Raw genomic sequence first — 25,742 nt, forward strand, 5'->3', positions numbered from 1 at the left:
AAGAGAAACCTTTGTAAGCAAGGTGCATGACCTTCAGCTCTTGAAAGTACTCAGCTATTGCCCCTCCCTGGCCCCCAGGAACAGAGGCAGTGAGGGGTGACACACTTGCAGCCACTCCTGCCAGAAGTGAGGCACGAAGGGGTAGGACACGGGGGAGTGTCAAAGTTCAAGGGCTATTGCATAGCCTGTTGGATAGCCACCACAATGTCTTTTGCCCTTGTTTTACCCCACATAGACACTTCTGATCTTCTTATCTCATAAGCCGCATAAGGAGGCACAAGAAAGGAATGCTAACTTTAACTCTTTCAGTACCATTTTCTCAAAAACAAACAGTGAACTTAGGCCAAAAAATCCTTCACCAGAAGTGTAGCAAAATACATTTCATAAAATTGACAGACTTTAAAAATCTGGGGAGGGGAGGTCAGCAGCCAGAGACACCAGCAAAGCCAGGCATTCTCTCTCCCATATGGTTCTAAACTAAGGCCTGACTCTCCTGGCTTGCACCTGCAGTTCAGATCATTTCCAGGAGCTTGCTGTGCAAGTCGTAGGGAGGAAGGAAAGGCTCTCAGAGGTGAAAAAAAAAAAATAGTTAAGCTGATGTAAAGACTCTGACACGCAAAGGAGTTTCTGCTCCTACAAGTGTGGCCACAGCCAGCTGAGGGATGTCAGCTGCCAACACACTCACACTTTGTCCACTGCAAGCAGGAGGCAGCTCCTACTCTCAATGACATGAGGTCTGATGCTGCTGTATTTGAGACTTCCTGATTCCTTCTGTTTGTGTCTTCAGGTTAGCAATGAACCTGTCCAGTTTCACCCTGCAGTGTTCTCCCAGATCACACTTCTGGCTCAAGCTTGGTTGAAAATAAGTTATTCTTAGTAGTAATTTCAATGTGCAGAAATTAATTGTGACACCACTGGTTTTGTCACATCTTTTATTACATTAGGGAAAAGAAATATCCTGACTCTATATTGAAAAAGCTTTAACTCGCTGTTCTAGTACAGACTTTTCTGCATATATTTATATTTCTTTTTAACTAAAAAGAAAAATATTTTCAAAAGATCCCAAGTACTTGTTATTGTTACAGTTTTACAGTCAGGAAAATTTCACAGTCTTAAAATTTAAACAAAAGCCAAACCTGTTACATAAGGTGTTACTGAGTTGAGGTGACAAAAGGGAAGAGAGAATCAAAATGTCTTTCCTCCTCACCACACACCTCTCTCCATTGCTCCCCACTTCTCTTTGTGAGGATAACCATGCTGGAACTATTTGTTCCTGCAATTTTCTGGAATGAAAGAGCTGGGGCACTGGCCGTCACCTCCAGTTTCTCTGGCACACTCTCTGATCCCCTTCATCAAAATGGGTCAGTTCTAGCTCTGTTAACCAGCAGTTAATTGTGCAGATTTTTAATGCTGTGGGCACTTTGTGGGGCTTGGGAAAGGCATCTTTGGGGCCACCGCTTTATTGAGACAGAAGAGCAAAACTGCTTTTCAGCTACTAGAAAAGGGACACATGCAAAAGAGTGAACATCCCAATGTTAATTGCTTTACCATAATTTCTTTTGGTAATTTTCACTGCTTTTGATCTTTTGTCTCTCTCATGGAGCTTGGGCTTCTCTCTCCCCCGCATCTGCACTCCCTCACACAGGACGTGACTGTTCAGTACAAGTGCCAACAAGACTTTCTCACGAGACAGCTCACAACTCCCTAACACGAGGGCCTTCATCAAAGGTGATTCTTGGTCAGTACTGACAGGACAGACCCCCCTCCCCATACAATTTATTCTGAGTTACCTGCTTCCCAAAACACCAACCACCCAAACCATTTTACAGTGAGTGAATGCCACATGCTTTTCTCAAGGCACTTTGTTTGAAGAGGCAGCCACCAAGAACGTAAGGATCCATGCAGTTAATCCTCTTTCTCATGCTGTCTTCCAAGGGTTTCTGGCACAGGGATTCAGAAGCCATCAGAGCTGATGGACTGGAGTTTGAATTTTGGAGTGCAGGTTGTCCTGCATGCCCAGAAGTGCCAGCAGGTTCCCCACAGTAATGATGCCTCTAAGGGAGAAAGAGGACTGCAAAATATTCTGTCATGCCTGGAAGAAGGATGCCTAAGACGGATGGATGTATCTTACCATTTTGGATTGGTACTAGCCGTAACAAATACATGTCAGGCAAAAATAACATATACTTCTGTGTATCTGCATAGATTTTCACTGGGTGGTTTCAGATTCTTAAAGTTATTTAGCAAGGTTATTTACACATCAGTATTCCATATAGCCCACAGGGGTGCTCTGCCCACCTCAGTGACAGCGGTTGGAACTGGATGACTTTAAGTTCCCTCCCCTCAAACACTCCGTGGTTGTATGATTCCGTACCACTACCACAGAGGATGCAACGCCTTCACACCCAGGCGGCTCTGCACGGCACCGCACAGCGGCACTCTGCAAAAGCCAAGGCCAGGCCGCTATTTAGGGATGCCCCTCGCCGGTGCAGGGCAGAGGGGAGGCGAGGAGGGGGAGCGGAGCAGGCCGGGCGGCCGAGGCGTCGCGCGGCGCCACATGGCCGGCAGGCCCCGGGCCGCGCGGGGCAGGGGCCGCGGGCGGGGCGGCCCCGCCGAGAGGCCGGAGCGGAGCCGGGCGGGGGCCGGGCGAGGGGCGGGGAAGGGCCGCGGCGGCGGCTCGGTTGAATCGCTCCGCGGCCGCGGCTCCTCCCAGGGGCGGCCCGGCGGCTGTCGCCGGAGGCCGCGGGCGGTGGGCCCGTGTTTGCCCTGGGGACAGCGAGAGACCCCCCACCCCGCCATCGCCTCCCGCCGCCGGGGCTGCTGCCGCCGCGGCCCCGCAGGGATCCTCTCTCGCTGCTCCTCCTCTTTCTCCTTCACCCTCTCCCCCCACCTTCACCCCCCGGCTGAGTTCATTCACTGGGATTGGTTTCAAATGACGCCATCGCTTTATATTTACACCAATGACCTCATCCCAGCAGCTTGAAGTTTACTGACCAGCAAAACTCTTTTCTCTCGCTCGTTCCTCTCCTTATGTCTGCTCTTCCCGGGTGTTTGTCGTCGTTTCGGTCATTCTGGGATTCTAAGGCTTTTAAAAAAAACAAAACAAAAAACCCCAAACAAACAAAAAGACCAAACGCACACACAAAAAACCCCAACCCCCAAACTTTTTCCCTCCTGCTGAGCTTTTCGGTGTGTGTGTGTCCCCCTCATCGCTGTCCCCTTTTAATTTTTTCAAGCCATCTTGGGAGGGAGGGGGGAAGGAGTGGGAAAACAGAGCTCCAAAGCTCCAAATGTTTCCTTTTTTTGCTCCTTTCCCCTCCCACCTTCACGCTTCCCACTCTTAAAAAAAAAAAAAAAAAAAAAAAAAAAAAAAAAAAAAAAAGCCGAATATATTTTTTCTTTTCTAATTTCTAAAATTGCTGGGGCTTGGTAGTTTTTTGGGAGGGTTTTTGGTTTGGTTTTTTTTTATTTTCCCTTATTGAAGAAGAAGGAAAAAGAGCGACTGGAAGGAGCCAAAGTTGTTTGGGGCGGCAGCGTCGAGGCCGGTGGGCAATCGCTTTTACCCCTGCCGAGGGGACAGGCTGATGCACTGACAGGGCTGACACAGTAAGTGCCGGAGCAGCGCACGGGACCCCGGCCCGGGGTCACCCCGTGCTAGCCCAGCCGGGAGGGGGGCGAGGGGCGCGGGGGGGCCGGGCCGGGCCGCGCCGGGCTGGGCGGGGAGGAGGAGGAGGAGGGGGAGGGAGGTGAGGGAGAGGCGGGCGGCGGGAGCCCTCCCTCCCTCCTCCCGCATGCCCTTCCCCGCCGCCCCCTCACCTCCGGAGGAGAGCGCCCGCAGTGGACAGGTCGCTGCCCCGGCCCGGGCGGGCTCCGGCCGCCTCCGCAGGTGGTAAGAACGGGGGCCGGAGGGAGGGGGAACGGCACAGGCACCGCACGGCACCGGCGGCCGCCCCGCGCTGCCCTCCCTACCTGCTGCCGGCACCCTGCCGCCGCCGCGGCTCCTGCCGGCCGTCCTCCGCTGCCCTCCTCCCGGCATCCACCTGCCTCTCCGTGCGGGGAGGAAGCCGGGCGCCGCCGGAGCGCGGCGGGCGGAGGCGCCGCCGGCAGAAGCGATGGAAGGAGCCCGGGGCTGCCCCGCGGGGGGCTCGGCGCTGCCCGGGAGCCGCGGCGTGCGCGGCCGCCCTGCTAAAGTTAGCCCGGAGCGCTGGCCCCGGGCGGGCTGCGCAAAATGGTCGGGGATGCTTTAAAGCCCCGCAGGGCTCCCGAAGAAATGCTGAAGTTCTGCCTTTGACTCGGAAAACGTTTAAACTGAGGCGGCTGACAAAATGGAGGGCTGCCGCGGCGTCCAGAAGGGAGGCAAATTGCAAATTGTTAACCTGGCATCGCGCTCGCCCGAGCTCCCGGCCCGGGGCTGGCGCCGGCCTGACAGATCCCCGCTCCCGGCTTTGTCCCCCCGGCCCGGGATGCGGGGCTGAGCGCGCATCACCAGGTGTATGGGATGTGCCTATTGCCGAGCCTGACCAATGGCAGGGTTTTTTAGCGGCCAAAAAACATCAGATCAGAAGCTGGGATTTTTTTTTTTTTTTTTTAATTTTTTTAAATGATTTTTTTTTTTTTTTTTTTTTTTTTTTTTTTTTAGAAAGGGAAACCCAGGAAAATTTACTTTCTATTACCGTCTTTCCAGATTGTTGAAATATAAAATCGATTTCTTTGGTTTCCCTTCAAATGAAGGGTGTAGTGATAGCGAGTTGTATTGTCTGACCTATGACTAACTTTTTTTGTTCAAACATTCGGAGTATACCCAGCAGAATAAATAGATCTGTGCTAGTTTTGAAACCTTAAAGCAGATTGAACTGTTTCCCTTTGCAAGGATGTGTGTTGGGGTTCTTAAAAGAGAAAACCCCAACCAAAACCCCAGAATGATTTTGTAATCCTTGCTCTGAGATTTATGCTATTTCTGGCAGTGTGTGGTTTGGTAGATACAGAGTTTACAAAGTCACAACTGACCAAACAGGAGTTGGTTTAGACTCTTGTGTTTTGAGGGAGGTGGAAAAATAGTAAGTCTTAATTTCTTTTTATGGTGTTCGTCCCACTGCCCATTGGAGATTGAAACATTCATCACAGTTGTTTATGTTGGTTGTCTGGGAGTTTCTGCTTGAATGTGGAGCGAAGTATGCAGCAGGGAGGTGTACATGTATTTTTAGCTTTCATTTTTAATGACAAAAGATACAAAGAATAGTGATATTCACAAGTTAATCTTGCATTTACTGAGTATACTTATTAATATGTTGAGGATGGAATCTATAGGAAATATCTGAGTTGTAGTAAGTTCCACTTGTTATGCTTGTTTAATATAATAGTGCTTTGGTAAATCTTAATATACAATTTAAAGGCCCCTTTTCAAATGAACAAATACATAAAAGCAGCAAAGAATGTGTCAGTTCCTGTGCTGCACATGGTAGCTTCAAAATGCTTTTTTTGCTATGGTTTAATACATATGGAAAGGTCCAGAAAAACAAACCAAGCATTTAAAAGCATAACATGTTGTATAAAGATACCTGAGTACATTCTTGCTCCAGTAACTCTGCTTTTGTTAGCTACCCCAGCAGATGTAATGGAACAAAATCACACCAGAAAAACTTCTGTAGAAGATAGTAAGCTCAATTATCTTTGTTTCCGTAAAAATGCACACTCTTCCAGCAAAGACAGCTGGCTGGGCAGGGGTGTTTGCTTTTAGCTTGGCCTGGCCGTAGGGACGGTATCGGCAGAAGCTGTGCAGGAATGTGTTAAATGGATTCGCTGGGAGCTCTGTCTCCCAAGCCAGCCCGGCGGGGTGCCAGCCCTCACTCAGCCCGTGGGAGGAGTTGTGGTTGGATCTGCCATGTGCCTGTGCACCTTCCTTGGCAAATCGACTCTGCCCTGCGAGCTCTGTGCCGCTGCTCACAGGGGGAGCGAGGCCATGCGGAGTCACTGGAAACTGGATGTGAGATGGGCCAGTCGCTCTCCTGCCTATCAGATAAGGGATTCACATAGGCCCTCAGGGGCTAAATTCAGGCTCTTCTCAGCCTTCCTCAGAAATGTCAAATAGCCAAGTTAGATGTTGAATACTGTTACTTGCGTTTATCTTCAAGTGAGCACTGCTCCAATGCGTTGGGGCAGCAAGAGGGATGTGCGGGGCGAGGGCTTTGCTCCATCATCTGGGTTTTTAAAGTTCTGTTCCATAATCTTCACAATACAATTCTTCAAAATACAATTTAGCTAAGAAATACAATAGGTACGGCTGAAGCATTTTTTCCCCCCAAGAAAAAGGAGGCAGCAGGGTGATAGTTTTCACTTTGTAGCATGTCAGCTGCATTTTCTAGGACATTTCTTTTTCTTTCTGTAGAAGCAGTCAGGAAAGCATCATGGATATTCTTCGAGTGCTGACAGTCCTTAATAGCCAGATGGCATAGAGTAGTTACTGTCAAAGGATGAGGTGTGGAAGGATTGACACATCCCTTCCTTTTTCTTTTCCACATTTTTTTCAACCTTTGAAAGAAACATGGGTTTGGTCTGTGACTACACTGAATCTGCCCCTCTGAATTTGTTGTTATGATAGTGACTAAATGCTTCTTTCAATCTTGTAGTATATTGTGCATGGTTGTGTAATGCTACATCCTTGATTATTTAAGAATTTTCAAGAAGCTGTTTTTCTTGGTGATAGAAGGAATGAAGCATGTCGCTAATGTGTCAAATGGTACATTCACTTTCCCTACAATTCCTTTGGGATTGCTTCCAGAATGAGCATTGTGACATGGAGGATTTCTGTAGAATATTTTTTAAATACTGAGAAGTACATGTCAGTATCACTAATATTTCTGTGGTTTATTTGTATCCCCCTTACAAACAAAGGATAGTGTATCATCCTTTAGGGCTTCCAGTTGCATACATGGCCTCTACTTTCGGCATAAATCAAAGGCCACAGGTGATGGCTGGCCTGGTGGTATGTATGGGTCAGGATGTTGTTCTATTAATTGACTGAAGACCAGGGGTCATTTGCAAGAAGGTGAAGTGAACACTAAGTTCAGGCTGCCTTGTAGTTGTTACTTGGGGGACCCTATCCTCAGGAATTTATCACTATTATAGTAGTATCCTCAACCCAATACTAAAGCCAATGGAGATCAATCTGCCCCTGGAGCAAGGGAGGAGGCTGGGATGCCCTGTGCTCCTGCAGTATCCTACTGTCTGAGGACAGGCATGGCAGTCGGGCAGCTCGTATCACCACTTCACTTCTCAGCTCCACCGTGTCTGATCTTTGCATTGCTGTGTCTTGTCAGCTCCAAATAGCAAATCTCTATTGCAGTTACTCTGTAAGTTCCCATAACACCCAAAGTAAGCACAAAATAGATATTAATGGTCAAGTTTGGCATCTTGACTTCTCGATTTACCTAGTTTTAACCTGAGCAGCTCCTGGTTTGCCCATGGGTAGGGCCTGCTGGCAGGTTCCCTGGGCTCCAGCGAGATGGTCCTGGACACCAGTGAATTACTGCTCAGGACTCAGAGCAGACTTGCATGTAGGATGTGTGTATGGAGGGCAGGAGCCAAGACGGGCGTGAGTTCAAGGCCCTGTGTTTCCTTGTGCTGTGCTGTCTGCTGCTGAGCCAAGAGTGTCCTACTCGGAGCTGGCTATGGGAAGGCTGGCAGCCTGCCACGTTGTGTCCCTATGAAATGCTCCGGCAGCTGAAACAAACCCCACCGAAATTAATAATTGGGCAAGCTAGGAAAGAGGGGGAAGAGTGTTGTTCCAGTGATGGGAGGTTTCCGGTGGGGCCGGGGATTCAGTGGGGACATTCCTGAGCTCCCATGGTGCTGCTTGTCTGTGCTTTCACTGTCCCAAGGTGCGAAAGGAACTCTCTTCTTCTTTGAGCAGAGTTTAGTTATCTCTGCTCTCTCCTGGTTACAATATGATACTTACTTTGCCAGTGACTTATACAGCTTCTCTCTAGGTGTGTTTTTGGAACTAATTTTTCCCTGTGCCATCTGAGTTTTCACTCTCGTTCCTCATACACTAGGATCAGTTCCTTGCACAGACCTCCTCAGGTACATTTACACTCTTCTTTTTTTTCCAGCTGAAGATACAAGCTTCTGTCATTTGTTTAGCAAGTAAAGATACAAAAGTAGAGATGTTCGTAAGCTTTCATTACTTGAGAATAAATGTAATTTTTTTTCTCCAAAACATCTTTTTGCACACTAGCCAGAGTGATGGTTTGGTAAAATAAAATTTAAAAAATTATTCATAAAATCATAGTGGAACTGTGTTCCATTTCACTAGTTAGGCAGAAAATGGACACATTTTCTAATTTTGAGACTGAAATAGCATTACCTATTTTCATTCTGCTTCACTTGAGTTTTGCTTTACTGAAGTGATTTTTATTACTTGAGCCTGTTGACAAAATGATAGATTAGTGGCTATACAGACACTATTTTTACATATCCCTGCCTGCTTGTCTAGTGTTTTTGCTTTACTGAAGGCAGTAATGTAAAATTTTGGGAGGCAAAAAGATGGGTCTGAGTGTGTAATGTAGCAATACTGGAATGAGAACTTTACAGAGAGCATAAACTGGGGAGGACAACAGGGACTAATTGTATGAAATTCCTTTTATGCACACGTTCTTGAGTTTGAATAACTAGTATGTATTCAGCCTGCTGGATTAGAAGGCTTTGGCTCTGCATGTGTAGCATAGATATTGCTCTCAAAATAGGAAAGGAACTCTCCCTCCTCCCACACTATTCCGGATAAAATTGATTCAGTGCTGCATTTTGCTCCTACTGAACCCCTAGTAAAGCATGTTTAGGCTTTATAGTTCTGTTTAGGCTGAATAGTTCATAGTGTTAGAGATATAAATGCCACACTTTTAATAGCCCATATGCTGTTTTTGCTTCTTGATTGCTAGCTGTAAGAATCATTCACCCCAGACCTTGTAGACTCAAATCCCATGCCAGAACTTGGGTTTTTACCTGAATGATGGTCCTTCCAAGGGCATGCCTTTTTCCATAGTGCATATTTCACTAAGTTTGTGTAGTCCCTCAATCAGGACAGGCACCCATCTTCTAAACACCATTTTACAAATCCACGCAAAGAGTCTGAACTATGCTTCACAGTGCTTCTCTCAGCCATCCTGCTACTGAAACAAGCCTTAATGTCAGAGGTGGGTTGAAATCACCTGAAGAACAGGCATGGGGTTACTTTCCACTCATTCTATTAATGCTGCCTGGAATATGTATAGCACCTAGCACCTATCCAGTTCCCAGACGTGTTTTGTTACAAGTGCTTAGGCCTTGGAGTTTCATACCTCCCTACTTGAAAATTCATGCTTGGGATACAGTGTTTTCTCTTGGTTTCCAGCTTTGCTCTCCCTGACTTTCATGGGAGTGTGTTTGAGCTCTGGAAAACTGGGAGAGAAGACAGGTGGAGAGGGAAGAAACTGTGTTTCATGTCATTCTTCTAATGCCATCATACTCAGAAATGCCCTTCCAAACTGAGAAGATTTAGGTAGAGGCCTCTTACTAAGAACAGTTGGGGAGCAAACAAAATAAGCTTCAGCTTGGTTTCACAAAGATTCCTAAATATTTGCCAGTTTTTAAGCAAGAAGAACAACTATTGCAGCAAAGGAGTACTGCAGTAATCTTGGTGCATTGGGTTGATACGTTATTGGGTTATAAGAAATTTAAAAATATGCAATAGACTGAATCCAGATCAGCAGAAGGCAAATGGTGTCACCATTTTAGGAGGGCTCCCTCCACCTGTCAGAAGACCTTGTGTTTAAGGCAGGTGTGCTCCAGACTGAGGATAGGCTGTGGAAGACTCTCTTCCCATAGTCTGCTTGGAGTTCTGCATTGATGGTAAGTCTCTTCTCCTAGCAGGAGTACCCTGAACCTTCTTCCCTTTTTTTCTCAGGCTACTTCCATGTCATTTCAGTTTCCTTAAAGCTCTCCAACTATTACACAGTGTGTGCTGGGAGGCCTCACTGAATAATAATAAGAAGGGTAATCTCCAGCGACTGGTCTGTATGTTCATAGTCCTGTATCTCAGGAAGACAGAGGCAGCTGAAGGCAGATGGGCACTGTCCTTATGAGAGCTGGTAAACTTCATGTTCTCCTGGCTGGTAGGGGACTTAACAATGAAGTCTAATAAAGCTAGGAGAGCTGCTTATAGTTGTACTATCTGCTGCTACCTTGTTTGCTTCTCAAAATCTCACTTTTTTGTTTTGATTTTTCTTGCTTGTAACTTTTCTGCTGAATAGGTCTGATTTTCCTGGTTGGTGGAATGGCATCTCTTGTCCAGCTGCTGAAAATCCCTGAATTCTCATGGCTGACACAGTGTGGGCATTCTGTCAGCTTCTCAGTCCTCTGTTCTGCTTAGATAATTAGATAATTCATAATGTTAGAGATAGAATGCCACACTTTTAATAACCATAGATACAGACCCACGTGTGATTACCATCCAGGGGACAATGCCTGTTTCCTCAGTGTGGCTCATTTCACTGTCTGCTGGGATTTCCAGGTAGACCTATTAGAAGATGCCTGAAAAATTCCCTATCCAGCCCAGATGTGATTAGATGAGTAGTCCATTTGTTGCCTGTTTCCTGTCTAAATATTACTGGAAGAAATTTATCTCCTTCAAGAAAAACAGGGATGAAAAAGAACAGGATAGTGGTCCTCCAAGATACTGGTCTGGACAGCAAGAGAAAGTGGTGAAATACTGATTAACTATTACTGTCACTGCACATTTTCCCAATATACTGTTCTCATGAAGAGACACCCATCATTCCACCCCCACAGATTTACAGGATTTGAATATTTTTCTGCAACCGAGGCTTGCATCACTTGCCAGCTCTCCTGCAGGCATGACCTGTTGTGAAATGAGGAAATGTGTGGTGCATTTGTCCCTGCTGCCTCATGTATGGTTTAACCTATAGAAAGCTGTGGATGAAGCACATGAGGCATGCTGCTCCTCTGACAGCCTTGTGCAAATACAAGCTATTAATGACCATTGCCTTTCATGGGCAAAACCAGTCCTGGCAATTGCTTTGTGTACTTTGTTTCATGGTGTAACAAGCAAGCACATTAGCTATTTTTATTCAAACCCCCAGACATAAGCCAGTATGGCAAAGTGGCTATGAGATGTCTGCATAGCTAAGTGAAAATACAGCTGCTGTTTAACACTAAATCTTTTTCTTCTACTTGCACGATATTGAGGGTTCAACCAGTGATCATCTAATCCTTCTAACTGAGTCATGGTGAGGATTTTTAAGAACTAGCATTAAAATAGGTAGAATGTTCTTTTCAGTCACTAACTTTGTCTACTGTTTAAGTCAACAGTAAGGAGGTAATGCAGTAGGGGAGGTGGGTGGATGGGAAGAGGGGACTGCTTCACAGTAAAGGTTCAGGTCCTGGCCTTTCAGAAGGGTTTGGGACTATCTCTTTGAATATGCTGCTTAGTGGCAAGCACAGAAAAAAAGCTGGATACAGTGACACTGTTAGCAAATGTTGGCTTAGAGAGATGAGTTGTTTTGGGAATTGTTAAAGGTGGCCAAGCCCTTTAATAGTGGTTTTTTCCATTTTTTGCTTTCCCCCTTTCCCCTGAAAGAGGCTGTCTACTTTGACAGAAAAATGGCTTTCATGGCATCATGAATAATTTAAAAAATTAAGACTGTATTGATGGTTAAAGTATTTCAAAGCCAAGAATTTAGAATTTGTGTCATGAAATAATTTGGGAGGAATGTTGGGCATATAAGTTTTTGTGTATGTACATGCTCAGCTTATATGTATATATACACACATACATATCTCAGTATTGACATGTGATCTCCAGTTCATTTTTGGTTAAAAAATTAAAAAAAAAAAAAAAAGAAAACAAACCTTTCAGTGTAAAGTAGATATTAGATATCCTAAAGAAAAAAAGCACATCACTTCATCACTTAATGCTTTTTCCCTGACCTAGAACCTGCCTGATACTGGAGTAAATATCCAGTAGTAACATTTTTATATGTTTTTGCTTAACTGAATTATTGAGTGTACTTACAAAAATCTTCACGTTATAGCCACCAAAGTAAGGCATTTCTATTGAGTGCTTAGTGTTTGGTTCAGCTTGTGGTACTGCTTTTCTATACAGCCATACCTTATGCTTACTTAGCCATTTATTACTTATTTACCTGTTTTTGTAATTTTTGTAGTAAAATGAGAATATACAAGCCTAACTTCCTCCTTGGAATCTCTCTCCCTTTCAGATGTCAATTGTTATACTTGAAAGCACAGCTGGAGTAGTCTTATCAATTGGCAGAAAATAGCATTACTCTTTCTTTGAGGTGAAGTGGGATGGATGTTATGTAGATCACCTGCTTTGGGACAAGATGTAGATAAAGAAATTGAACCACCAACATGTAACCACATCCTTCAGCTTCTCCAACAGGAGTAAAATGGGCTTCCTTGAATTCCAGATTCTGCACATTTTGTTCTGATTTATGTTTAAATGGTTAACTTGAAATGTAGTTCTATTTTCTGATGTCTGTGGACAGAGCTGTGATCCTTCTGCTTTTACTCAAAATGCAGTTAAATTGCACTACAGTGGAAAAATACTCAGGCTTATCACTTTCTCAAGCTGAGGTTTCAAACAGTTTATCCAGTTTCAAAAGCTGTATTCTCTGAAGGTCAACTTCTCTCATAGTGAAAGTACTAGAAAAGGAGGATGTGTGTAAGGAAAAGAACTGGAGAGGGAGAAAGGACAGGGCACAATAGAAAGAAGAGGTATTGATCAGATGTTGTGAAAATATACCTATGTAGGTAAAATAAAGGAAAAGAAAAGAAGAAGGTAGAGTTAAGAGAGAATAAAAGTATTGTTTAAAAGGAAGAAAAGTTCTGCACTAGTTGCACATGAAAATGACTTTTCATTTAAATCACAGAAACTGTAGTTCTAATGTTTGTTCTGTCTGACAACAGAGTAGGATCATTCTACTTTGGTTGGTAATGCTAGGCTTGTAGGAGTAGATAAGGGAAGAGTTATTTTCTGTGTGTATGAGAAGTCTTTTTGACAGGCTGTAGGAAGTGCAGGAAAGGGTGTAATTTCTAGTAGGTTCATAGTAGTAAATACTAATTGTGTATATAGAAAATATCTTCTGAAGGTTGTCAAACAGTTTTTTTGATTTATATAATTCACGTAACTGAAGATACACCTTAAAAACTAGAAATGTTGGGTGAGATTATGTGATGGCTTTTGAGAAAACATTTTGTGGGTTTGTGTATTTGGTCTTTATCACTAGGGATTTGTAAATATTTAAGAATTAGTTGGTTTTGAAACTTTTCATTATAGACCATATCTTCATGTTGAAGATTTTTAAGGTTTACAGGCTTAAGCTTCAAATAGCATGCTCCTGAATCCACATAAAGACATGTCTTTCAGTACAACTGAGAGGATGGGAAGAAGTGTGGAAAATTATCTGTCTGAATACTTCTACTGTGAGTTGCTATTTTTCTTCATGCTGTTAGTAATTTATTGTTGGCTCTTTTAAGATCTGGTATGTATGGAGTTATTCTAGACAGAAGAGAAAATTAGGTTGAAGAAAAAAGTTGGCAAAATCTGTGTTTGCTTCTACAATATGTTGAGTACAAGAGGCTGATATCCTCTCAATACATTGTAGGTACAAATGTGCCAGCTCCCCCAAGCCCTTGCTGTTTGTCTTCTAACATTTTGGAGTTATGCTAAATGCTGCCATTGGTGGGAGTGCTTTGTAAGTACAAGTAGTCAGGGCCCCAAGGACCCTTAACCTAAATACACAAAGCAGAAGAACAGCAGCTGAAGACTATTGACAAAGTGCCTTTTTCCAGCTGTGCGTGTAGCAAGGGTTACCACATCTGGCTGCTTGACCCAGTCCCTCTGCCTGTAGCTGCTGCCCTGAGCCTGCTGCTTAGGGTAGTTTGTGTGACTGTTCATACCTCACTCGAGGCCAAGTCAGGGAATAAACTCACAAGTAGCCTATTTTCTTTGTGTTTGAAGCAGACCAGAAATCCATCATACTGTTTGCTCCATAGACTCTAGGTGGTTGTTTGCTCTGTGCCAGACCTTAAATTACCTACCTTCTTAAAATCTGAGAAGTAAAATACTTTGTACACTGTCTTGTCTTTTCTTCTGTGTTCTGCCCAACTGGCTATTAACCTTGTTGATCAAAAGAAGTGGGTTCAGTCACAGTAAAAGTGGAATTGGAGAACATCAGCATGGATCTGCTGAAAGTAGTGGAGCTCTCTGTCTCATATAGGGACAACACAGAGTGCATTTCTGTGGCAAGTAACACCAAAGCCTTGCAGATACCGAGATTCTTTCTTGTCTTCCCAGCCACTGTCTTTTCAAACTCACTCTTTTAATGGCTGTCAGGATCCCACAGTGAGCCAGAGCTGGGAACCAGAAATGCTTGAGGATTGTCTGGCTGTGGTTTACTGCTGCATTTGTTTATTCTACTTGGTTGTCCAGTCGGTTTGTGACTGATGTAGCTCTTTGAGTCAGCTTGCTGGATTAACATGTGAGCTGGCATGAGGGACTCGGCTGCTCACTGGTAGCCCTGACTTTGCTTGTTTTAAGCTGCCATGGAATGTACCCCCTCAAGCTTGTCTTCTGCAGAGGCAGCAAGAAGTATATTCATGACATGGATTTACCCACTGGAAACCAAGGCTGGAGCCATTGATTCTGGCTATTAAGCTGATTGTTCTTTGTTTGCCACTGTGCATTCGAGTTAGCTTGGCTTGGCTTCCCAGGGCTCCAGGAGATTTGTGCTCCATTGGAAACTCTTGTCTGCCACCTAATAAGTTTAGAGCTTGGGTTCTGTCAGGCTGCTTTTGCTCTAAAACATGGCCAGGACATAAATAGGACATATATAGGACATAATATGTATGTGTGTTTTCATATATACACCCACATAGAAACCATGTACATGAACACGCACATGTGTATATGTACCCATATGCTCTCTCCAGAGCAGCTTATATCTTACAAAGCTTTCACTCAATGTGACTCTTCTTCTTGTTTTTTGATGGCTTATATGATAAGAAAAGCAATTAATTAGCAAACAGAACAAAATAGCTTTGCAGATGATAAGGTTTCTTAGGCTCTTTCTAGGGATAATGAATTGAGAAAATCTGGATACATGGTCTTCATGAAATAGATAGTTTTAGTGGTCATTACTATCCTAAGTAGGCAGGTAAATTTTATACATTTGGTAGGTTATGGTGTATCTGTCTGATCAGAAATAACAAGCGTATTCATTACTTGGTCTTTCAAAGGAAGTGAAATAAAAACCTCTCGAACCTTGAAACCTCTTTTATATCATACTTGTTTGGTAAAATGAAAAATCTTTCTGCTTTAAGAATGGATAGCCAGCAATGTCTATTCATTTTTTTCCTTCTCATATTAACTTAGATGGTGCCAGTGTGTTCAGAGTTGTTATTTTTCTCACTTGTTAATAGCTCGTGTCATCTCTGCCCACTGCTCTGGGGGAAGTGTTGATTAAACCTACAACTCCTTTTAGCACTCCCATTCCTTTTCAAGTGGTGGTGTCTGATTTCTTTTTAATCCTAATGCTGTGTTTTTATATAGTTTCAATCTCAATCATTTGGGGGGGTTTGAGTGTTCCTTACATTTACTCTAAGTAATAGCATAGTAATACCAGGACCATGTTCTTGGAGTCCTGCCTGGAGTAAAATGATTCTGCAAGTTCAACTGGAGCTCTGCTCTGTATGGCACTGCTGTAATGGAATGGCATCCACACTGGAAGGGATGGTGTTGCAGAAGATTCTGTCTTGTGCAGATGGGAATCCAGAACATCCTACTGGTGAACCTGCCACTCTTACAGCACATTGGGACTAGTCATGTTGCTGGTGACATTTTGTCAGCTGAAGGCTTTTATCATTCAGGGAAGAGACTTTTTTTTTTTTTTTTCCCTGCCAGACCATGAAGACTGCATTTTGCTGACTTGTGCCAAATTTGCATGTGGGTTTGTGCAAACCAGTCAACTGAAGTAACCTGTCTGTCATGTCAGCACAGCTCTGCCCTCCAGGTGCAAATCTAAAGTGGTTAATTCCCAGTGCCTTCATCCAATGTTGTTACTATCAACAGACACATCAATTTGGTTTTTTTTTTTCCCTCTAATACTCCTCTAAAGGTTTTTTCCCATCTCCTCAGGTAGGGAATAGGTGCATGTGGTTGTAAATATTACATGTATCTTAAAACATAGTTGGTTTTGTTTTTTTTTTTTTAACTTTTCGCTATAGACTTCAAAGTGAGCTTTCTTGAAATTCTATGTAAAATCCTTTCAAGCAATGGAGTTGGCATGCTCAAAGACACATGAACAAATGTGATGGTGGGTTTGGGAGGGAAGGGTGGTTCTGGGTCCTCCCTCATTTCTTGCCATATCGTTCTTTGTGCTGGTCATAAGGTCTGCCGGAGACTGTGTGGCTACTTTTAACTAATTTGTTCTGGTGCTGAAGTTCAGCAATCTTTCTGTCTGTCTTTTCTGTCATGTATAGCACTTTCTACAAGCACTTTGTACCTATGCTGGAATAGCTTGTTTTAGTGACCATTGCATATTTCTGCTCAACCCTTAAATACTTAATCCCCTCATAAGTGTTGAGAACATGGTGGCTTACTCCTAGTTAATAAATTTTTTTTCCATCTTCTTTTGCTGTGTCAGTCCTGACTTAATCCATCTTGAACTTACCTTTTGCCAGCACCCTGTGCAGGAGAGCCCTTGGAAAGAAACCAATTTTTGCTTTCTCAGTTATTATTATCCAGCTACTAATATCAAATTTAATTCTACTCTTCAGTTTTTGTGCATCAGCTCTTAGGATTTTTCTTATATCTGATCCTTTTTGTTCCTCTAAAGTTTTTTTTTCCTTTTTTTCCTTTTTTCCCTTTTTTTCTATCTGCTGTCACTTATGCTGCTTTCTGTTTCTTTACCAAGGCTTTGATTCACATTTTTCTGGGATATGCTCATTTGGCCTGTGTAACCTCACGAAAATGTTACCATTTCAACATAATGACTCTTTTCTTTCATGGCTTCCTGTTCCCTTTCCTTGTGAAGTGGTATGTATACCTTCCACAACTTCCAGACTCAGCTGGGAGCTAAACACACAGCTTTTCATTTCCTCTCCCTCCTTGAGCTGAGGATCTTCTGGACCAACCAGTGGTGTCTTAACCACCATTTCTGAAGCACAGCAGCATGGCAGGGATTTTGGTGGGAGCTCTTCCAGAAGTGTGGTGAGCTGGTTGTGTTGTGGGTACTGTCACTCAGGAATGAGCTGATGCAAATAGTGACCTGCCTTTCCAACTTATTGTAAAATCCTTCTAGTGAGGAGCAGGGGAAAAGCTTGTTTTCCTATTGCCAGGTAAAGAACAAACACGGAACAAAAAATGTCCCTTGGCATGACCTGCAGTGGTTCAATGGCTAAATTGAAATGTAGATTTTCCATCAAATTAAATTCCTCTTGTGCTTGGCATGGTATTTCCCTTACTTCCTTCTCTAAACAGAATTGGCTGGGCTATTCCCCGTTTTCCACAGTAACTGATTCCTTCTTTAGTTTGTGGGAATTGCATGAGCTCTAATGTTTTTCTGAATTAAAGATGCCAGATTCATAGTGATTTCTTCCTCCTTCCTGTTGTTCCTCCTTTTCTCCCCTGATGGACTCTTTTGGGGGTTGGTTTGGTTTTATTTTCCCCTAGGAGAAGGCTTTTTCTCATCAGTGTTTATGGCAACTTATGATTCCTTGTGTACAGAGGGCTTCAGTTGACTTCAGTGCCATTTTAGCAATGGAGCTAAGGAAGGCTGGCTACAGTAGAGTGAACTCTCTGCTTCTGTGTCAGCTGTGTTCATTTCATTTGGGAAGCATGATTCTCTAAATTCCTTCTGGAGAGGTTTCCATTTTGAGATACACTCTGTCTGGAATGACACGGCATCTCTACAGCCACAGAAGTGTTATGAAATGCTGAACACAGAGGCCTTGCTATCAAAATACTTGTTTCTTCATCTTGTTTTGATCACTCTTGTGAGATGGAATGATTAAGAAAAGGTATTGGAGTTTGCATCTTTTTTCTGCAGAATTAGTGCTGTCTTGAGCCCTAATTATTCAAAAACAAGTTGTAATGAAAATATCCTAAAATCCTCAGCTTTAGCTTGGTTGTATCACATACTTGGTAAAATTCCAAAGTGGTAAATAACTTGGTTATTTTCTTTGTGGAGTACTAATCTTGTTTGCTTTGGCATGTAAAAGCAAAGACACAGCTTATTTTTACTTAGTGTATACTTCTTTTAGAATATCCCTTCCATGCAGTATTAAAGAGATTTATTACAGAGCCCAGGAGGCCAGTCACAGACCATGAACTGCCATGTTTGGTGGTCCCAGAGGCAAAGTGTTCACCCAGGCAGTTCTGGTCAGCACAAATAGTCTTAGAACTGACACCCAAGTCCTTGGAGACAGTTCAGCAAATAGTGGTTGGAGGGAGTGTGGCACAGATGACAGTCTCATGTTATATTATATGGCTTAAGAAGAAAACAAAGATGCATCTGGTCAAAGAACAGGTCTGAAAAATTACACTTGCTGCAGTGTATAGGTGTGAGCAGCATAGTTAGGGCAAAAAGAAACACTACTGTGCTACTAGAGAAGAGATCATGTGCCTAGGTGAGCATTTCTCATCCTTCTATGTGGTTTGAAGTGAGTTATGATGAAGTAGAAAAATGAGAAGAACTCTAAATTCAGTGTAGAAGTATGGGGAGAAATCCATCACATAAGATGGTGTCAGAAAAGAAAACTGAAGAAGGGGAGCTTGATGACTGCAGCAGGTAGTTTAATTCCTTCAGGAGAGTACTGGAAATTTTCTAAACATGCACTGATTTGATTTGAAGGTCAAACCATTACCTAGTGCTGCATTTTTCTAGACTGGCCATCAGTTAATCATGTTTTCTTTCTGTCACTGCTTTTATTGCAACATGTGGTGGTTAAAATCCAGGAGAAAGTGTAATGACATCTTAAGCTGCCTGTCTTTTCAGTTACTTCTGTTAAAAGCAAGAATTTATTTTTGTTTATGATGCCAACAGTTGGCGTGCATAGCATGACATTTTCAAAATAAGTCTTTAACAAACAAACCCACATTTTTTTTTCTTTAACTTCTGGTGTAAATACTTGCATTTCTGCTTTTTGTCTTGAGACTGTATTACAAGCAGCACTGGTTTTCTTAATGTGTGATTAGGTTTGCTGCAGAGGTTTTAACAGAGCTAAATTTTGGGACACCAGTCTAAGATGATTTACAACTGATGGTTCCTGACAATCCCTAAAACATTACATGTAAACTTGTTTCTTCTCTATCAGAACAAATCTCTTGACCACTGTTGTTGCTGTGTTATCTTAAGAACTTAGTGCACATGGTGTGTGCTGAATGGAGATTTATTTTCAGGGTATTGGTTTTCTTGGAAACTCAAAGCTGCAACAAGTGGCCAAGTCTTCTGATTGGACTTTCAGATCTCACTGTGTCTTTTCAGGTGCTAATATGTAATGCTGGGTGTTCACTGAGCTGTTTGTATATGATGGCACAGATTTATTTATCCCTTAGTGAGGATGTCAACCTCAAACAATTTAGCTATATTTATAGTTTTATAGCAGATTAAATAACTTCTCTGGATTAAAAAATTAAAATCAAATCACAGTTGGTCATGATGCCAGTATAAATAGGGTAACAAAATTACCAGACCTTCCAGGAGCCTTAATCTCCTGTTTTTTATGGTTTAGTTGAAACCTGTGAATCATAAAAGGTGGCCCAGCATTATTCTTCTCCTTCATAATTATTTAACTTTAAGGTTTTCTTAATTGTTGTGAGACAATCAGAAGATGCCTATCTCAGCAAACCTGATGGCACTGTTACCTCCAGGCTGCTCTCTCTGTGAAGTTTCAAATGCTTCTGCCTTGGTGGATGCATCACCATTCCTGCTTGGGGCATCAGTAGTCTAGAGGTAGATTTTGCAATTTTGTCTGTGTCTGAAACTGCTGGCAATCTAATTGCTGGGTTCTGACAGGGAACTTGCTCCTTAGAAAAGCTTTCTTGGGGATAGACCTGAATGTATTTGAATGTCTGAAAAACACAGGGGTTGGGTGGAGTGCCATGGGAATTGCCTTTAGCCTTGCTGGATGGATATACAGCCTGTGGAAGGCCTCAGGAGGATTTGACCATGCCTTAAAAATACAGGAAGAAGGCACCCATATTCACATTCTTAGTCTGGTCCTCTGTGATCATTTATCCCTAAAAAGAAACCTGAGTTCTAAGTCAGTAAATCTTTCACTTGATGTCAGTTTTTCACCAGAAGAATTTTGGATATGACAATGATTTTTTTCAAGCTAGACATCTTAAAATATACTTACCTAGACTATTCACTGCCCTGTCTGGGAGCTACTGGTTTAAGTTGTAGGTGTTACATGCAGTAGTAGGTGCCAAGTGTAGTGGAGCAGGCCATTTTACTGCACATCTCTATCTTTGTTGAGTTGGGACAGGATGAGTGTTTTTCAGGTGTTCTTCTTGGAGCTGGTGAACTTTGTCTGTTTATTCCTTTTGGAAGAAAGACCTCAAATGTTTTTAAATAGCTCATACAGAGAAGGATCATGCTTTTTCTGTGGTAACAAGCTCAGGTGCTGGTAGCAAAGGTATTTTCATTGGGCAGGCAGAGAGAGAAGCTGATGTTCCTGGGTAGATCTGTACTACTTACATTGCTATCTGAAGTAGGGCAGTTTCCCTGGGGAGTCCTTTCCTTGTTTGGGGGCTAAAGGTACAGCAAGAGACAGTTTCTTCCCTGCTGCTTTCTTCACACCAGTCTGCCTGAAGCAGAGTTGCTCTGGCTCTAAAGTTGTCATTAAGCTTCTTAAGAGCACTTTTATTAACTGTAATTGTCTGTACAGTTTGACAAGATTAGCAAAGCATGGAGAGCACTTGCTACTGTTAGTTTTTTCTTTTAATGACAAAGTTCTTTGAATTTGGCGCAGTCTGTCTGCTGCAAGCTTCTGAAGTACAAACAGTGAGGGCTTGGCAAGCAGTGCAGCACTGGCAGGAGGATGTTTGGGCCAAAGACTCATAGCCAAGCTCTTACCTTTTTGCCTAAAATTGTCTTTAACGGGAATGCAAAGGAGATGGGATTGCGGTTAAGTAATGACTCCTTAATTGAGTGAAGAGCCCCGAGGGAGGTGCTCGTGTAATGAGCGTCCCTATTGTGCTGTGTAAGAGCAAGGGCGCTGTGCTGAGACTGTGAGCAATCATCACGCTGGGGCTGGCTCATACCTGACTCTACAGACCTGGGCTGAAAGGCACTATTGACTTGAATTTTACCTCAAACACACCAAAAATCCATGGCAATGCAGCATATGGGACAGTACTGTGCTTCAGACTGTGCAGCAGGACTTTGGACCTTCATGCCCAGGCACCATCCTTTTGCACCAGTGGAGTGGGAATTCTGTGTGGCCAAATTCCCTTTTCCCATTCAAGCAGTGCATGATTTGTTTAAAGCCAAAGGTGTATCACCTCCTGGGGAATACTGTACATTTTATAGATTAGTATCTGGTAGCTGGGTTCATCTTCTTGGAGCACTAGGGTATTTTTCCTCTCCTTCAGTTATTCCAGCATACTTCTCACTCAATTCCATACACAGCCCCTGCTGTCTGCAGCCACCTGTATGTGCTGGTGGCAAGTTTTTTTTTCCATTCCTTACACTCTGTGTATCTGAGCAGGAGTAATAACTCAAGCTTAGAGATCTCTGCTTTGTCCAGTGTTTGGTACTGTAATGGCAGCAATTGCTGAACAAATAATTCTGGATGTGGCGCTCTGGGACAGTGCAGCTGGAGGTGCTCAGCTTAGTCCATCTGCCCTACACTGTGGATTGCCGTGGAGGAAAGATTTAGCTTGGGTATGGAAAGCTCTGTAGCTGTGCCATGAGGTGAACTTGCATAAATTAACCCTTCTTTTTATCAAGGCTAGCTTAAGCACCACACTGGTGGTTTGGCTCAGAGGTAGCTCATGAGTCTTAGATTTAAGCAACTCCCCTGCATGTTTTCCCTGCATCGAAGCATTCATGGAATATCAGAATAATTTAGCTGCCAAAACCATTAAAAAAACCCCTAAAACCTGCAGCCTCTCGCTTTTCACTAAAATTCATGGATATGGCCTTAAGCATACCTTTGATGCCAGGTGGTCTCCCTGCCAAACCTAAAGCTGGTTCTCAGTAAGGTGGTTATGCTTTCAATAGGGTGCCAGAAAGCTCAACCTTGGCAAGACTGTGCTTTAAGCTGGTGGTGAGAACAAGTTTAGGAAGAATGCTTTAGTCCTGGGTAGGCACTGTAGACACAGGTAGCCTAGATACATTTTCTTCTGGATCTAAGTCAGAAGTTTTATTTATTTTGCCTCTTCCAAGGTAGTCTAATCTACATTAAAATGTTCTAAAAAAATTGTTTGGATTTGTGCTTACTTTTTCCCATCTCCCAGGCTGTGGATCCCTTGCCTTTGGAAGCACATGGCGCAGGCATTCCTGCTCTGGCTTGGGCCGGGTGCTGCGGCTGCAGAGGAGGAAGCCTGAAGAGGGTGGGAGGAGCACTTCTCCTTCCCCCCTTTCCTGGTGACCTCCACTTCTGTATGTGTGCTCAGCTCCCTTCCTGCACATTTTGACCTGTGCTAGAATCCTATCAGAGAGGGCAGTTGCAGTCAGGGATGAAGTCTTTGCTGGAAAAGATCTCTCGCCTTAGTCGGCACATCTGAAACGCTTCTGGTGTTTGTTGGTAGGAATTGGCTTCTTTTACTCTGTGGTTCAAAGCACCAAGGGTTAATCTTTTCGTGCCACTGGGTGTTCCTGGGGAGAACCTAACATGGGCAAGCCAGTTCCAGCTAACATTTCTTTGCAATTCAAATGAAGTTTAAAAAATGAGCAAAATGACCTCAGGTAACAAACACATCAACTACATCTATCTCTGTCATGACTTTATAAAGGTAAATGTGCTTAATCTCACCTGCTATCTTTGTCAAATATGCTTAATCTCATCTGCTGTCTTTTTCACTGCTACCTAAGTCAGCTTGGAACTCCAGGAAAAGAAAATTGGTTTCACTTTAAAAGACTTAAGTTGCTGTCTCCTCATTGCATAGCAGGATGAAACTTCTAGTTGTAGAATTTTGATGAATGCACTGTGTTTTAAGTTGTGTCTGGAAATTGTCAAAGTTTTTCAGTAACCTGGAAAATACTTTAAAGGAAAGTAATTTTATTATGGTGTTTTTGTGGGGTCTTTTGTTTGTTTCATTTTTCAGAAAATACAAACTTTTTTGAAAAGACTCCAAGAAGGGTTTGTAAGAATTTTTTTGGTTTCAACTGACTTATTTGGAGAAGACAGGCAAGGTTTCAGGGATACAAACTTCACTTAAATCTTGAAAAAATGCAGTGAATATAAAGCTAGGTCAAGTGTCAGTTAATAGCAATAAACAACTTTATAATCCAGGGAAAAGTCTGTTTATGGGAAAAATCTACCAAAAATCTAGTAACTTCATGATGACTCCAGGATTTTCTTGTCATGGCATTAATTCCAAGAATTTGGGTGGGGGGAGTATTCTTTCTTTGAGGCTATCTTTTAGGTTTCTTTCTGTCTTCTATCACATATTTCCAGTGGTGTGACTTCAGCCAGACAGTTTCCATGAGGAATATTATTCACTGCATAATTTATTACATGCTTCGGGATGTGCTTTGGACTTCTTTTCCTGTTTGGGAAGAGGGACAGGCTGCATGTGGAGATGTTTTGGAAGCCTTGGCCGTTGTTTCTGTGTCACAGTTTGGTTCTGTTTCACGTCAGTGTATGTGAGGAAGGGCTTGTGCATTCTGGAGTTCGTGCCCTCCCTCTCCTTATCGCTTCATATTAACCTCTCTCATAAAAGATATCACCTCTCCCTGCAAGACTTGCCTTTCCTGTATCCTTGGGCACTTGCAGATGCAGCAGGAACAGCAGGGATCTATTGGATGTGCAGTTCTTGTGGACCACATCTGTTTGTTTTCTTTCCTAAAGTACCTGGAATTTACTGTGGTGCTGGAAACAACTGTGGGATGATGTGCCTTTTCCTGAGACAGAATGGGATGCTTTTCTAAGCACATTAAGGGTTCATTGTTCCCTGAGTATGTAATACAGATTTGAACATACTGACGTGATACTTTAAAATATACCAAAAAAACCCAATTTAAAATGTCTGTATAAGTTGTGAGAAACGACCCCATGAATGAGAGAAGGGGAAAGCCTGGGCTAGCATTACATCTCTCATAGCCCCAAGAGAAATGCTTTAGCAGCATAAAAATGGCCACTATTTTTTTCTATTTTCCTTCTGCTCTAGCTTAGTGTTTGTAGGTAAAGTCTCTGCAGTGAGAAACATAGACTCTGTGCATCTTCATTGCAGTCAATGTTTAGTATAGGTATTTACTGACAGGCACAAACTTGAATCAAATGGTGAGAATTGGAATTGCTAAGAACAAACTTGCAGATGGCCATTTTTAAACAGTGACCTGGTTTGTGGGTTTTTTGTACCTACCATTGTATTTCTGTATGTAACCATTGACTTCCCTTTACTCTCAGCTAAGGATTTTTGTTCCCTCATCTTAGGAGAATATTCACACAAAAACCTGATTGTGCCTGTTTGGGAGAATGTTTCCTGTCCAGACTGGCCTTGAACACTTCCAGGGATGGAGCAGCCACAGCTTCTCTGGGCAACCTGTGCCAGGGCATCACCACCTTCATGGGGAAGGATTTCTATTTCTTCTCAATATCTAATCTAAACCTATCCTCTTTCAGTTTGAAGCCATTCTCCCTTATCCTATCACTGCATGCCCTTGTAAAAAGCCCTTCCCTGACTTTCTTGTAGGCTCCCTTCAATTATTGAAATTATTGGGCTGAATTAGTTAAAAGCACTTGTTTTCCACACCTTTTAGAGAGTGGTTCTCTTCTGGATGATGTGAGGAAGGTGAGGCCTGAAATGGTAACCTGAACATGGACAAGTATTCATAAACTTCTAGTTAGTAAAGTTAGAGAAAATTTAAAAAATAGAAGAGGAAGGGAAAAAAAAACCCCAAACTGTGCAGTATTTGACGGGAAGCCAGTGTAACTGCCTTGAAACTGAAGTGGCATGCCTGAGTCAGTGAAGTATGAGCTAAGAACCTGGCAGAAGCCTTTTGCACAAAGGAAGGTTGAGAGAGTCTCTCAGGAAGCCTGTGCACTGCTAAATGTGGCATGTTTGAACATGAGACTGACATCATTGTGAGTTCATAGTAGTGAAAGAACAAAGTATCAGCCACAAATTAGACTGACCTAATTTTGAAGTCACTTATAAAAACTTAATAGCACAGTATCTTGCTTGTGCAAGCTGTTTATTTCTATCCCAACCTCTGACTGCTTCATTTAAACTACAAGTTAACCCTCTAAACTGTTAAAGGATTTGTTCAGGAAGGTGGGGGGGTGGTGTTTGGGGGGTGCTGCAGACTTCCTTCCTTGGCTCTTTTTCTACTCTGACCTCAGTTTTCACATAAAGGAAGTGATTAAGGACCACCCATCGTATACCTTCATCCTTCAGGATCCGTTTCTGGAGGTAAAAACCTCAGGACTGCTACCAAATCCCAGCTCCTTCCTATTGGCTGCTCACATGCAGACTGGAAGTCTGTCTGAAAATTGCCAGA

The 25,742-nt window shown here is 43.1% G+C and overlaps 1 protein-coding gene and 1 long non-coding RNA gene across 10 annotated transcripts in view; one reads left to right on the forward strand and one right to left on the reverse strand.

Moving 5' to 3' along the window:
- Positions 1–915: 915 nt before the first annotated feature.
- Positions 916–3,083, reverse strand: LOC130248284 (uncharacterized). 2 transcript variants are annotated; one of them, XR_008839624.1, is made up of 3 exons: positions 2,995–3,066; positions 2,299–2,440; positions 916–2,054 (listed from the first exon to the last, which is right to left on the reverse strand). It is a non-coding gene; the product is annotated as an uncharacterized LOC130248284 (long non-coding RNA). The 2 variants fall into 2 exon arrangements; XR_008839625.1 differs by lacking the exon at positions 2,299–2,440 and having other exon boundaries at positions 2,995–3,083.
- Positions 3,084–3,507: 424 nt separating this feature from the next.
- Positions 3,508–25,742, forward strand: part of DUSP16 (dual specificity phosphatase 16) — a 61,956-nt gene continuing 39,721 nt past the window's right edge. For 6 of the 8 annotated variants that reach the window (XM_056481923.1, XM_056481928.1, XM_056481921.1 and 3 more), the window contains exon 1: positions 3,713–3,889. The gene's annotated coding sequence lies outside the window, so the exon portion shown is untranslated. Of the gene's footprint in view, positions 3,607–3,712; positions 3,890–25,742 lie in introns of those variants that run through there. The other 2 variants (XM_056481924.1, XM_056481929.1) reach the window with 1 other exon arrangement.

This window comes from Oenanthe melanoleuca, chromosome 1A (genome assembly GCF_029582105.1).
Source record: "Oenanthe melanoleuca isolate GR-GAL-2019-014 chromosome 1A, OMel1.0, whole genome shotgun sequence".
Taxonomy (NCBI): domain Eukaryota; kingdom Metazoa; phylum Chordata; class Aves; order Passeriformes; family Muscicapidae; genus Oenanthe; species Oenanthe melanoleuca.